The sequence below is a fragment of the Chaetodon auriga genome, chromosome 9 (genome assembly GCF_051107435.1).
Source record: "Chaetodon auriga isolate fChaAug3 chromosome 9, fChaAug3.hap1, whole genome shotgun sequence".
NCBI classification, from domain to species: Eukaryota; Metazoa; Chordata; class Actinopteri; order Chaetodontiformes; family Chaetodontidae; genus Chaetodon; species Chaetodon auriga.
In genome coordinates, this window is record NC_135082.1 from 19264479 (window position 1) to 19276435 (window position 11957).

The following is an 11957-nucleotide window of genomic DNA, read 5'->3' on the forward strand; positions in this document are numbered from 1 at the left end:
GGGTAGTTGAACCTTATGAAATCTAAATGTTACCTGTGTGGTTTTGTTGTTGGCAGCTTTGCTCTTATGGAGTATTTCTCGGTGTGAGTGTCCCTGACAAAAAAACAAACATGTTGAATGCATTTATTTCCTTGCAAAGTGTTTTTTTTATATACATATATATCTTGAAACTGGCAACTCTCACACACAGGTTTGCATTGGCTGGCAGTCTGCTTCTTCTTCTCTGCCTTTTGCTGGCACATTGCAACGCTTCCTGGCACATTAGCCCAACCAGCTGTCAATACAAGAAGTAGCTTGAAACTTATCATATAACCTCCTTTACATTTGATAGAAATGGCCAGTCTTTGAGGTAAATGGCAGATTTATTTACCATTTCAGTGGGTGATGGGACGTTCAGGCATAGCAAGTTACAGCAAGTTTCAAGGTAAGAGGTTCTAAAAACATTAGTTAACTGCACTCTGGATCATGTTCATAGATATATTACGAGAGTTGGAAACAGGTCTCCAATATGGCATTGACTCCTTCCAATGAAAACTACTCACTCAGCATGTATGCCAAAATGTTTTCTCCACTTGTCTATCCTTACATTGAGATGATGTCAGGCTCACAAATAGCTTTGTGTTTGTAGTCTGAGATGTCCTGTCAACAGTTTTGCAGATGTCCATAGAGAAATGCTTTTTGGGGCCACTGAGTTTTTTAATTTACAATACTATGGTTGGCCACTGCACTATCCAGCATTCCTACATGCATGCATCTTGTTTCACCTTTCTGCTCTGTTCTGTTTTCTTTTTCTTTTTGGCATTTCATGCACCCCATAATTGTATTACTATCCTGTGAGTACATGTGCATCCCTTTGCGTGTGCTAGTGCAGCACGGGATACAAAATGGGCACCTGATCATCAAAAAATTTGCTCCATGGCACCACTAGTGGTCAAAAACTCCCTAAGTTGCCTTTAGTATTAAATATACAGAACTCCAAGGCTTCCCACCAGTAAAAAACAGACACCAGAACAGAGGGATGTTTTTTTCATCTAGTTCATCATTTCTCTTCTCAGCAAGCTTTCGTGTGTCTGAGTGTTTATAAAGAAAAATTTGACATGTAATAGAGTAAAGAAAATATACAGTACATGCCCCACATGTAATCTGATACAGAATATATTACATTTCCTGCTATTTGGTTGATTTGCTCACCATTTGTGCGCCAACGTTCTCCCAATAGTGTACATTCTTGACTCCAGTTGGAGAGCTGCAAGAAGTATGAGACATTTTCCACTTAACCGCCAAAGATATCCAGCAAAGACATGGTCATGACATTAACTGATGAAAGATGTGAATTTTCCCCTGAAACATGTGAAAGTTTCTAATATATTTTGATAATAATTGCATGGGTGTCATTCTGTGGTGTCAACAAATTACTGTTTTGCATTGTCTTTAGTCACGATGCCACAAAATCAGGCCTTTTCAACAGCCATTAAATCCAGCCAGACTTCTCTTGAGGACAGTCGAGCTTGTCACAGCTGGGCGCGAACATGAAAATTGAAACGACATAATTGCTGATTTGATTGCTCCAAATATGTGACGCGTGCAATCTTCCCAAACCAAATAAATCAATTAATTTACAAACTGCCAGCCGCAGAGAGAGAGCGGTCTCTCTTGGACATTTTCTGAGGGAGTGCCATGGTGAATAAACATCTGCAGAAAACAGCTCAGACCCATTTCTTTCATGTGCAACAAACAAACCATTCCAGCAACCCACAGAGGCACAGTGCAACCGCTGCCAAGGGAGACGGAGTGTGAAAACGACTTTATATGGGTTGAAAACGCGTCACAAGACCAGAAAATAGAGCTTATTTCACACACTTGAATAATATCGAATTGGGACATTTTTCCATAAATTGAGATGATGCCTTTTATTCTTTTCCTCTGGGAGCTGTTTCTCTTCATTATTAATCTTCACAGATAAGAAATAACACAAAGATATGGAAACTTTTCACCCGGGGGAAAGAATGTGTCTCCTACACTCCTACTACATCTCTAAAATTTGGAGAAATAAGATTTTCAACAACAGTGGAATCACTTTCATACTGCTGTATGCTTTAAAGTCACACCAAACATGAAGCATACCAGTCTTATCTGAGCTGAAGAACCTCCCACAGTACAGCACAGACTCAGTGACCAGATAATGAGCGAGCAGTGAGGGACCACTGACCACTCATTTGATCACAAACACATCAGGACAAGCAGGACAAAATTCTTCAGCCGCCTGCACTCATTTAAACCACTTGGACTGGTGATCAGAGAGGGTAATGTGCTGCTATGTTGGATAACGTGGGCCACCGGGCATCCTCCTCTGTTTTCCCAGGGTCACCTCACCATCTCCTCTGGAGAGCTCTGATTGTTCAGGCGGAGCTGTCAGAAAGCTTCGGTGCCAGCGCTGAAATCCAGACATGAAGATACTGAACCACTCAGCAGTGCTCCAAAGGAAATAAGTTACAGAATGAGAGCAGAAGTACTGTTGGAGGATCGTATTGCAATCAACCCAAACATTTCAGGATTTTCTTGCGGGTTTGTTTGTCTCTTTACAAGAGAATTGTTCTACTGCAAATCAAAGTGTTTACTCAATGTTTGCCACAAGATCTGGTGCTGCATGTGTGGTAGTTTCTTCTGGAGTGAGCACAACATTTAAATGGAAACAGACAAGCAGCTGGAAGATAATATCATCTTATGATATCATGTTCATTTGTCAGCCCTACTCTACCCTTATCGCCAAACAAGAACATCACCGTGAAACCATTCTACAAATCCATAACAAGATCTTTCTCACATCCACCTCCATCCATCCATCCATCCATCCATCCAATCTTAATCATCTTAAAATTCTTACTTTCTCTTACAGTATGAAAGTCAAGTCAAAGTCCAAGATCAGGATTAGGTAACTAAAGACTGGTTCTAGTTTTAGATCTAGAAGTAACTGTTTTTTGAGTTGGTTGCAATCTGCAACTTCACCACTAGATGCCACAAAATCCTACACACCGGTCCTTTAAAATGAGCGCGCAGTGCTCATGTAAACACTGAATCAGACTTTGTTTAATATGAAGAAGGCATTATTGCAGGTCTGTAATCACACGCAAACACCCATCTGCTGAACAAAAGTCAGAAGTGCTACATGCCACACCAACACAGCCTCCACACCACTACTTTCCACCTTGCTACATATGGGGTACACTGCTTCCAGCATTGGCGCTGAATGTTGACAGTGGACCTAAATTGTAGAGTGCAGGAACATCAAATATAGACGTAATTCCTAGGTACATGGCTGCCCAGCAGACTGCACACCCAAATGACTGTGATCAGGGTGGTGTGGTCGGTGCCTTTGGGTTCATCTGTCGAGTTCGTAATGTGCTTTAATGGTTTGATAGGAATGTTAAATGTTTCCAACAGCTGAAACCTGAAGCAGGAGGAACAGAAGCCAACATACAGTACAGCCAGATCCATAACGGAGAAGTATGAATACCAGCCTGGTCATCGGTGTCAGACTCATAACTTTATAGCATCAAAGAGCCAAATGACCAACTTAGAAGTGGCGTGCTTTTAATTTGAGCACACTGATTTCTTTTCATTTTAGACCTCTCACCACCAAACGTGGCTGAACAACTTTAATGCGCCTTCGTAAAAAGTTCATTCCTCGTGCCTTTTCTGTGTGCACTTTTTCTCATCAACGTTTTCCTTGTAAAACTCTGATTTCAAAGCTGTTTAGAGTGGAGAGCTTGATTACTGTGCAAAATTACTCAACACAGGGAATTCAAAGCTGGTTGAATCTGTGGGGAGGCAGAAATGTGCTGCACAACAACCACAAAACATTTTCTCATAATTACTTTCGAAGCCTCCCCTGAAGCAACTTAATCAAAGTCAGTGATTTGAAAAAACCTGAAATTTATCTGCAGGCATTTGTAGACTTTGTAGGCGTCCTCTCAAACGAAAGCATCGACCAATGCTTTGGTGATTTGTCGCAGTGAAAATGTGTTCATTGTATGTAGCTACGTGTTGACATCACAGCACTAAAAGGCTTGGCTCGGGTGTGAAAGACTCGAGCCTCTAAGTGTTGATATGCCAGAGTGGTTGTGTGTGTGTGTATACATGTGTTTTGTGGGTTGGTGGGGAGAGTTTATACCGAGGAATTCGCCATTTGTTGGGTTGTGACAGATCTAATGCCAGAGAAACAATGTGTGGCAGTTAGTGAAACCAAATAGCAGGAACTGTTCAATTGACCCCAAACATAAGCCAAAGAATTAAGAGAGAAAGAGTTAAGAAAACGTTATCCTTCTTCTTTAATGGAACACACGTCTGTTTTAGATTTATGACTGTGTGCGTTCATAGATAAAAATGATGTGAAATACAATTCCTAACACCAAACGTCTAGTTGCTACGTAACTGAGAGAGGTCAGGCGTTCCCTGTGAGAAGACGCGGTTCCTTCAGAGACGTCCATTCATCAAGTGCTGCCAACACGCCAAAAGTACAAAGGGCAGCATATCCTTCGCTGGCTCCATTTCCCTTTTTGTTCGTCTTTCTTGTCTTTTTCTTCTTTTACACTCTTTTCACAGTCGTATTTAACTTCTTTCAAACGGTCACAGCACAAAGGAATGACCATATTTCTTTTTTCTTTTTTTTGAATGGCAAATAGACTTTGTTGGAGGAGAGGCATCGCTCACTTTTTTACTTTTCCAATCTACTTTTCGATGCCACTCGTAAATACTTTGTCCTACTATTTGTCAAGTAAGCAAACTTAATAGCAGAGGAAAGAATTGAAGGAATATGAGCTTTCATTCAACTGTCAGGTGCTCTCCGTCTGCATTTCATTGAGGCACATATAAAAGCCTGTTTAATGGGTCTCAAAGCTCATGTCGAGAAATGCCCTTCATCTACCCTAACCGGGGCAGGTGGGGACCAAGGTGGCTCACATAAAACAGAAACAAATTATGCTCTGGATACTTGAAGTTCCAAGTACACCATAAAACATAATGTGCCATTAATGAAGTTGCCTTTTCTTGCCCTTTTCCTCTTTTTGTTCATAACAATAGCAGCTGGGGAAATAGTCACCAGATCTGCTTAAACTTTATAGTCTGCACGACCATGAATAATTTACTTTGATTGCACGTATCGGAAAAATAAAAAGGGAAATTTTGAAATGAAAGATTGTGGAGTTTTTCTTCTCGGAAAGAGCAAAGAGAATTCATAATGGGGGAAGGTGACAAGACATCAAAGAGAAATTTTACAGACAGATAAGACACAAAAGAACCGTGACTTCAAAACATTGCCAGAGTTTCCCCACTTTGTTCTTTAAGTAACCCTCACTTTTCTTTACTTGCTCACGTTCAACTGAGTCAGTTGTAAAGAAGTTCTTTTTCCTTCATTTATTTAAAGTGGCATTTCAAAGTCTTCCAGCCTTAAGAAGCCGTAAACCATGACGCTGTCTGCAAGTATGAAAAAAAATCAATCGCAGTAGGATCAAGAGGCATTTGAGATGCTTAATGTCCCACCATAATCACCATAATATATTGAACTGTTATACTAATGATACCAATAATTAAGCAGTTTCATGCATTAATCAGACATTCCCATACCGGCATGCCATAATCATCTTCTCTGAGCATATGGGTGGTATCATGATTAATTCTCTTTCTTATCGCAAGACAGAATAAAGGCCCAGTCACACAGGGAAGTGGCACGGTGAAATTCATCCATGTGTAAAATATGTGATTTTACAAGTTTGGTGATGTAGTAACTACTCACAGGGTTAGCTGGTCAGTTACTGGAGCTGAAGTGAGGTTAACCGCTGACACACTCTCCAGAGCTTCTTTCTAATTTCTCTGTGCTGGCCTGTTTTCTCCCTCTGCCAGAGGACAAAATGATGTTATGATGTGAAGACTTTTCAAAAAACAATTCTGTCAAACAATATTCAAAATGTAATATCATAAATACTCAGACAGAGAAGGTTTAAATAAAAGTGGACGGCGCAACACAGCCAATAGGCTTCCTTCATTTTGGAGATTAGCACTGCAGAGATGGCTTGTTATTTGTTAATTTTGCATATCAAAATTCACCAAAATGCAAGTCAAGGTAAAGAAAAGTTGAAGATTTCATTGTAATAATTTGGTGTTACGGTAGAGTTTTGCTGTTTTACATGCTGGTGTGACCAGATTTCAGGCCTGCTGATATTATATCTGTTCTTAATGTACACAAATCTAATGACAAGACTAAAACTAACAATGAGCGATCCTACTACACTAAAGTCTATTTCCTGTGAAGCCAAAGCCTGAGACCTCCATTATTGTCCAAAAACATGTGGTTTCTTCATTATAATGACCATGGCCATTAGCGGTTTGTTTTAAAGCAATCCCGCATAAACAGTTTGGCTGCCATAAATATTCATTGTCCAAATGTGTATTAATCCACCACTGAAAATAGTCCCCAACAAATGCACTATTTACTCATATTTGACAAACATTTACTAAAAACTACACTGCCCAGCTTTTTTATGAATTTACTAAGCCTTTTGCAAAAACGGAAATTATATATTTGTAACCCGTCCTTAAAGATTTACCTCTTCAGTAAAAACAAACAAGCTTGGGGCTGAGAACCAGAGATAAGCTGCAGAAGCTGAAAAGCTTGCCAAATAATGCACTGCTCATTTTGGTCATTTCACAGGATTTGTTAGTAATAACAAAAATATACATGTTCTCCATTAACATGCAAAGTGCAACATTGTGCTCCAAGTTGTAATCAGATCACGTTCTCTATAGGTGGAAGTTATGGTCTAAGTGTGAGATTTGATTTGTTTTGGAGTTATTATGTTGTAAGGAAAGTGTCGACATACGCACATAGAATGATCAAGAGGAAAAATTAAATGGCGAGGTGCGCAAATGAAAACATACTTCTATAGAAAAGGGGTTTAAGAGTTCAGGTTCTCCTTTTTTGGGTAAAAAAAATAATGCTTCTATAGCAACTGTGAACCTGTTTTCAAGGAGCACTTCTCCTGCTCCTTAAAACATCCCACAGTTTACATCAAGGCGGAAGAAATTAGTGAATTTAGAGAAAGGTTCAGTGCGCCTGGTTCCGGGCAGACATTGATCTTCAGCTCCTGCACTTGGCAGTACAGACTCACGCTTTGTGAGCTTTCAAAGACACCTCATGTCTGTTTTCAGAGTCTGTCTTCTCCCTACACAAAAACATTTCCTTATCTCTCATCTGTCAAGTCACATTTCTCTGTCTCACTGTATTTCAGCGAGACCAAGCCGCGGCATGCTCGGACCCAAGCACTTAAAAAAAACCCCAACGTCTATAAGAAACAAATCAGCCATTTCCAAACTACATGCCACTGTTCAGACAGATTCAACCTTTGATAACTGCAACAATTTTGCAGTTACCCACTTTGGATACAACGCCTCCTCGATGTTGCGTGTTTTGACTCTGTTTGATCCTCTGTTACAATAACGGAAGGGTGGATGATCATCGTATCTTCTGCATAAGGAGAAAAAACACTCCTGAAGAATGGTGCACTCAGGGACAAGAAGATTGGTATTTTTAAGTGCATGGGAGCGTGTGAAAAGCTGGCACGCCGCCATCAGTTCCCCTCTCTGCAGCACATACCAATACACATCAACGAGGACGGCAAAGTTAAAGGTGAGGAGTCAAACTGAAGAAAGTTTCTGGGTATTGAAGAGGCATTCAACACTAGCAGTGAAACATAGAGCTCTGAGGGTGATGTCAGAAGCCGGGTTGGTATCACCTGCCACCTGGAGAAAACCCTCAGTAGATTTTTATTGCTGATTAGACGACGGAGAGCGCGCAGACAGATTCAAAAGACTTCCCTTATTTGTTGTTGTACAGTATCTATGGAGAATCTAGGTTTGACAGGCTTATGAGGGTGCGAAGCGTGTTTTGTACACGGTCTTTGAGTCTGATCCTGCCCTTGCTTCAACCCCAATTGACAAATGTACAGTAAGATATGAGACCATTTCACGATTTGAAGACGTACTCTGCGATGTGCACAGATTTTAAAAATGTCCTGCAGGTGCAGAATCACTGGGTAAAAATCTGCCCAGGGTTAGGGAAGTCACCTAACAGATATTATGATAAATACAAGTGCTGGAGAAAAGAGCTGCCTGGAAACAAAAAGTTGCCTTTTTATCTAGGCGGTTACAGTAAATTGTCATCTCACAACGCATCTTTCCCACGTCTGCGGTCTCCTTTGTTTCCAAGGACCGATGAGCCATGTTGGACTGATTATAGAGACAACTGTATGAGAGTCACGCAACACCACAGCATATGGTCCCAGGGGATAATTTATCTGCTCAATTCAGGAAACGTGGCAGAGAAAACGATTTGGAAGCTCATGATGAAAAATGTAATAATTTCTATTTGGTTATTTTGGATTGAAAATTACACTACTGAGGATGAATCTGTCAGAGTAGGAAGAAGAAGATGTGGAAGATAAGAAGTTAATTTGTATTTATATGATTACTGTTGTGTAAATTGCTTTCCTCGCCGGACCGGCAGCACTCAATGCTTTGTGATTATTCTCAGTTCAAGACTGAGTTCAGAGCCTGTCCAACACGGAGGAGATAAACTCCAGCTGGTGTTCAAAATTAGGGATAAACAGACCTCCTGTCTGTCATAATTTCTTCCCAAAAAGACAGCCACGTAATAAGTCACTATATGTTATCTGAATGAAAAAAAAAATGTTTTGGAGAAACTGTTTAAGATAATTGTTAACTGCTGCATTTCATGGCAACAGCAGTTCTTTACAGTCTTTTAATGATTACTAGAAGCTCATGTCAGTATGAAATTACAGAAAATGTGCATATGCGTGTGGTTGTTCTGAGGCAACATGACAGAATGAGAAGCACAGACTGGCAGAAATTGCTGCTCTATCTTCCAGGGGGCTTTGGCGAGCCCGGAACATTTCTCAGCTGAATTTGCAGTGCTGCTGATAATGTCACGATTAAAGGCAGATAAGTTAATCCACAAAGCCTCTGATTCTTGACATTTCATGATATGAAGCACGGGCCGCCTGAGGGGAAAATCACATTTGTTTAAAGCCTCAGACGAGCAAAACACTCAGATTCTCTCGTATCTTCAGAAAAACACCGACTTTGAAATGTCCTAATGAAGATGTCACACTTTCTTCTCTCATTGCTGATCTCTCCGGAGAAGCTAATTAGGAACCACGACCTGATCTCACATTGATATTATGCATTCACTCAAGCTGTTGACGCTTATCCTGCTGGAGGTTTTGATTTGTTTTCCATTTTAATAAAGGTGTGCTGTATCTGATGGAAGCTCTGGAAATGGAAGCGGACGCGGAAGTGTGGAGTTCACTTTTGCACAACAATAACAACAACCCGAGTGGCCTGCCACTGTTCATTCAGCCATCAAAACAACAATACAAACAAACATCCGCGCACTTCATTAGCATTTCAGAAATCAGGAGCTTTATATAGAAGCGGATGATAAACAGGAAACACATTAATTGTGAATACAGTAAATAATGCAGCAAATCTTTCCTGAGATCAGGGGACTAATTTAGCCACAGCTGAGAGGCCACCTGTTGACAATTTCTGCAGCACAGTCTGACTGATATTTGAAGAGAAAACGTGGCTCAGAGGAAATGCAAAGGTACCTTTTCCATCATCTGTATGACACGTATCTTTGGAATGTCTGCCTGTTATTAAAAACTCAGGAATCAGGAAAAGTCGTCATCGGTGACCAAATCCAGACAAACGGCACATTCCTTCATCAAACACTTCCTGTAAACAGCCAAGTGTTTCCTGTGTTGAGGTACATGCGGCTGTATTGCTGCCCTCTAACTGTTGTTGCCCCTGTCGTGTTGCCAGGTCTCGCTCTACATCCCTGGATGTGAAAAGGCAATCCTCCACTGGCTTACACTCACGTCATGGCACACAGTCCACTGACACACTCCGAGGAAACACCATCTGTTACATTTTCATTGCAGGCTTTGCTTCAAGCTAAGACAATTAAAGCTAATAGAGTGCAAATGTTTGAGCCCGTACTGCCAACTTTACAATGTCTCACACATTTGTATCCATATCCATAGGACATTTTAATGACTGGTAAATCCACAGTCATAAATTATCATGGGTAGCACCTGGATTCAGCACATTCTGGACATTCGCCTCAGTTTCAGTTCTGATACCCACATTAACTGTTAATTTGAAATAACTCTGCAGGCAGTTATCCCACATTGCTTTGAAATTATTCCTGAGTGTTGAATTAAATTGAATTTTGAATTACTCGTAACTACTAAGTGGGCTGGTAATGGCACTATAATCCCCTCTATCTCTCATTATGTACAATTGGAAAGAATTGGCCATGCTTTCTGTCAGTAATCAGTGAGCACCTTTGAGAAAATGCTGTGAACAGATTCTTTTAAAGGCACTTGGGAGAATTATCTTTCAGCTAAAAAAAGGACAGGCTTGGATAAGCATCTTTAGCCCCCGGGGCTTGGCCACCCCTGAGGTGAGAGGATTGCTTCACATGAAGTGAAGGCTTCAAGTGCTGCATGTAAAAATGGAAGGTGCTCTTGTTGTTGGATCTCAAGTGGGTGGCACAGACATGTTGCCCTCTGGGACCCAAGGCCTTAGGGACACAATGGACGGGCTGTGTGAAGCGGGAGCTGCACAGTTGAGGGTCACAGGGCCCCTCTTCTCAGGTCTACACCACTAAAGTGACTGTTTAGTGACAACACATAGAAAAAGGGTTGTGTGGAAGACTATGTTGAGGGGGGGTTGCGTCTGGAGGTTGTAACCAAAGGCGGTCCATCCATCATTTGTCACTTCAGCCCTTTATGGACCCAAAGTGAACTGAATATTTCATTAAAAACCTATATTTAAGATTGTTAAATCCATAGCTTCACTGACACATATTTTACCATTGTGGTGCTTAGTTTTCTTAACATTTATTGGTTCTACTGAAGGTTGCTGGACCAGATCTGCAGGTTCCTCGTAATAGGGCGGATTATAAAATGTCGTAATAGGGTGGAGTTCAGTGTTTCTTTGTCATATTCTGCATGCATAGTTTAAAACATACAAAATTTATGGCCCTTCCAAAACGATTTTCTTCTCAAGTGGGGATGTAGAAACTTGTAGCATTGATGTTGCTCTATGGCTAAACGCGATAAGAAAACTTGTTGTACTTCTAGTGCCTGCTTGCAGTTCTCACAATTCACAGCAAGAAATGCAACATTTCCTGTTTATTGTGTGATAAACAAATGAAAAAAAAAATAAGTTGATTTATTTTACAGCCATGCAGGGTGGCGGTTTTCTTGGGGCTTTTGTTCACAGAAAGAATATAATCTGTTTAACAAAATAAAACAAATGACTTCAGGGGCGGTGGAACAAATACTGCGGGCGATGGGATCAGGCAGAGTCTGATAAGTTTTTTCCTGTGGTTACTCCCAGTGTCACGGACACTAACTTCAAACAGCGCGAATGATTTAAGTCATACCTTCCTTCTAGACGGGGCTGCCAGCGCCACCGCGGGTAAAGAATAGTGTGAGGAAGAAACGTCCATACAGCTGGCGTAGATACAAAAGCAGGAAAGCATGAACCTCATCTCACACCTTCCCTTCTTTCATCTACTTCCCCTAATAAGCTGGTATTTTGATTCCTGGATTCCTGGCAAGCTGCCCTCTTTGCAATTCAAAGAGTTTTCAACAAGAGCATCTGTTTGGGTATTATCATAAACCTGCATGCACCCCCACCCTTCACCTCACACCTCCCCCTCTCCTCCCTCCCCTTGCTACCTCTCTCCTTCTCTTTCCTCGGTGCATGTGCACTTGCATGTTTGTGGAAAAGGGGTGGACAGGGTGGGTGATGGAGGGGGAGGAGGGGGGCGGGGGTCTTTTCCGTGACCCACAGAGTCAATGATACATAAGGCA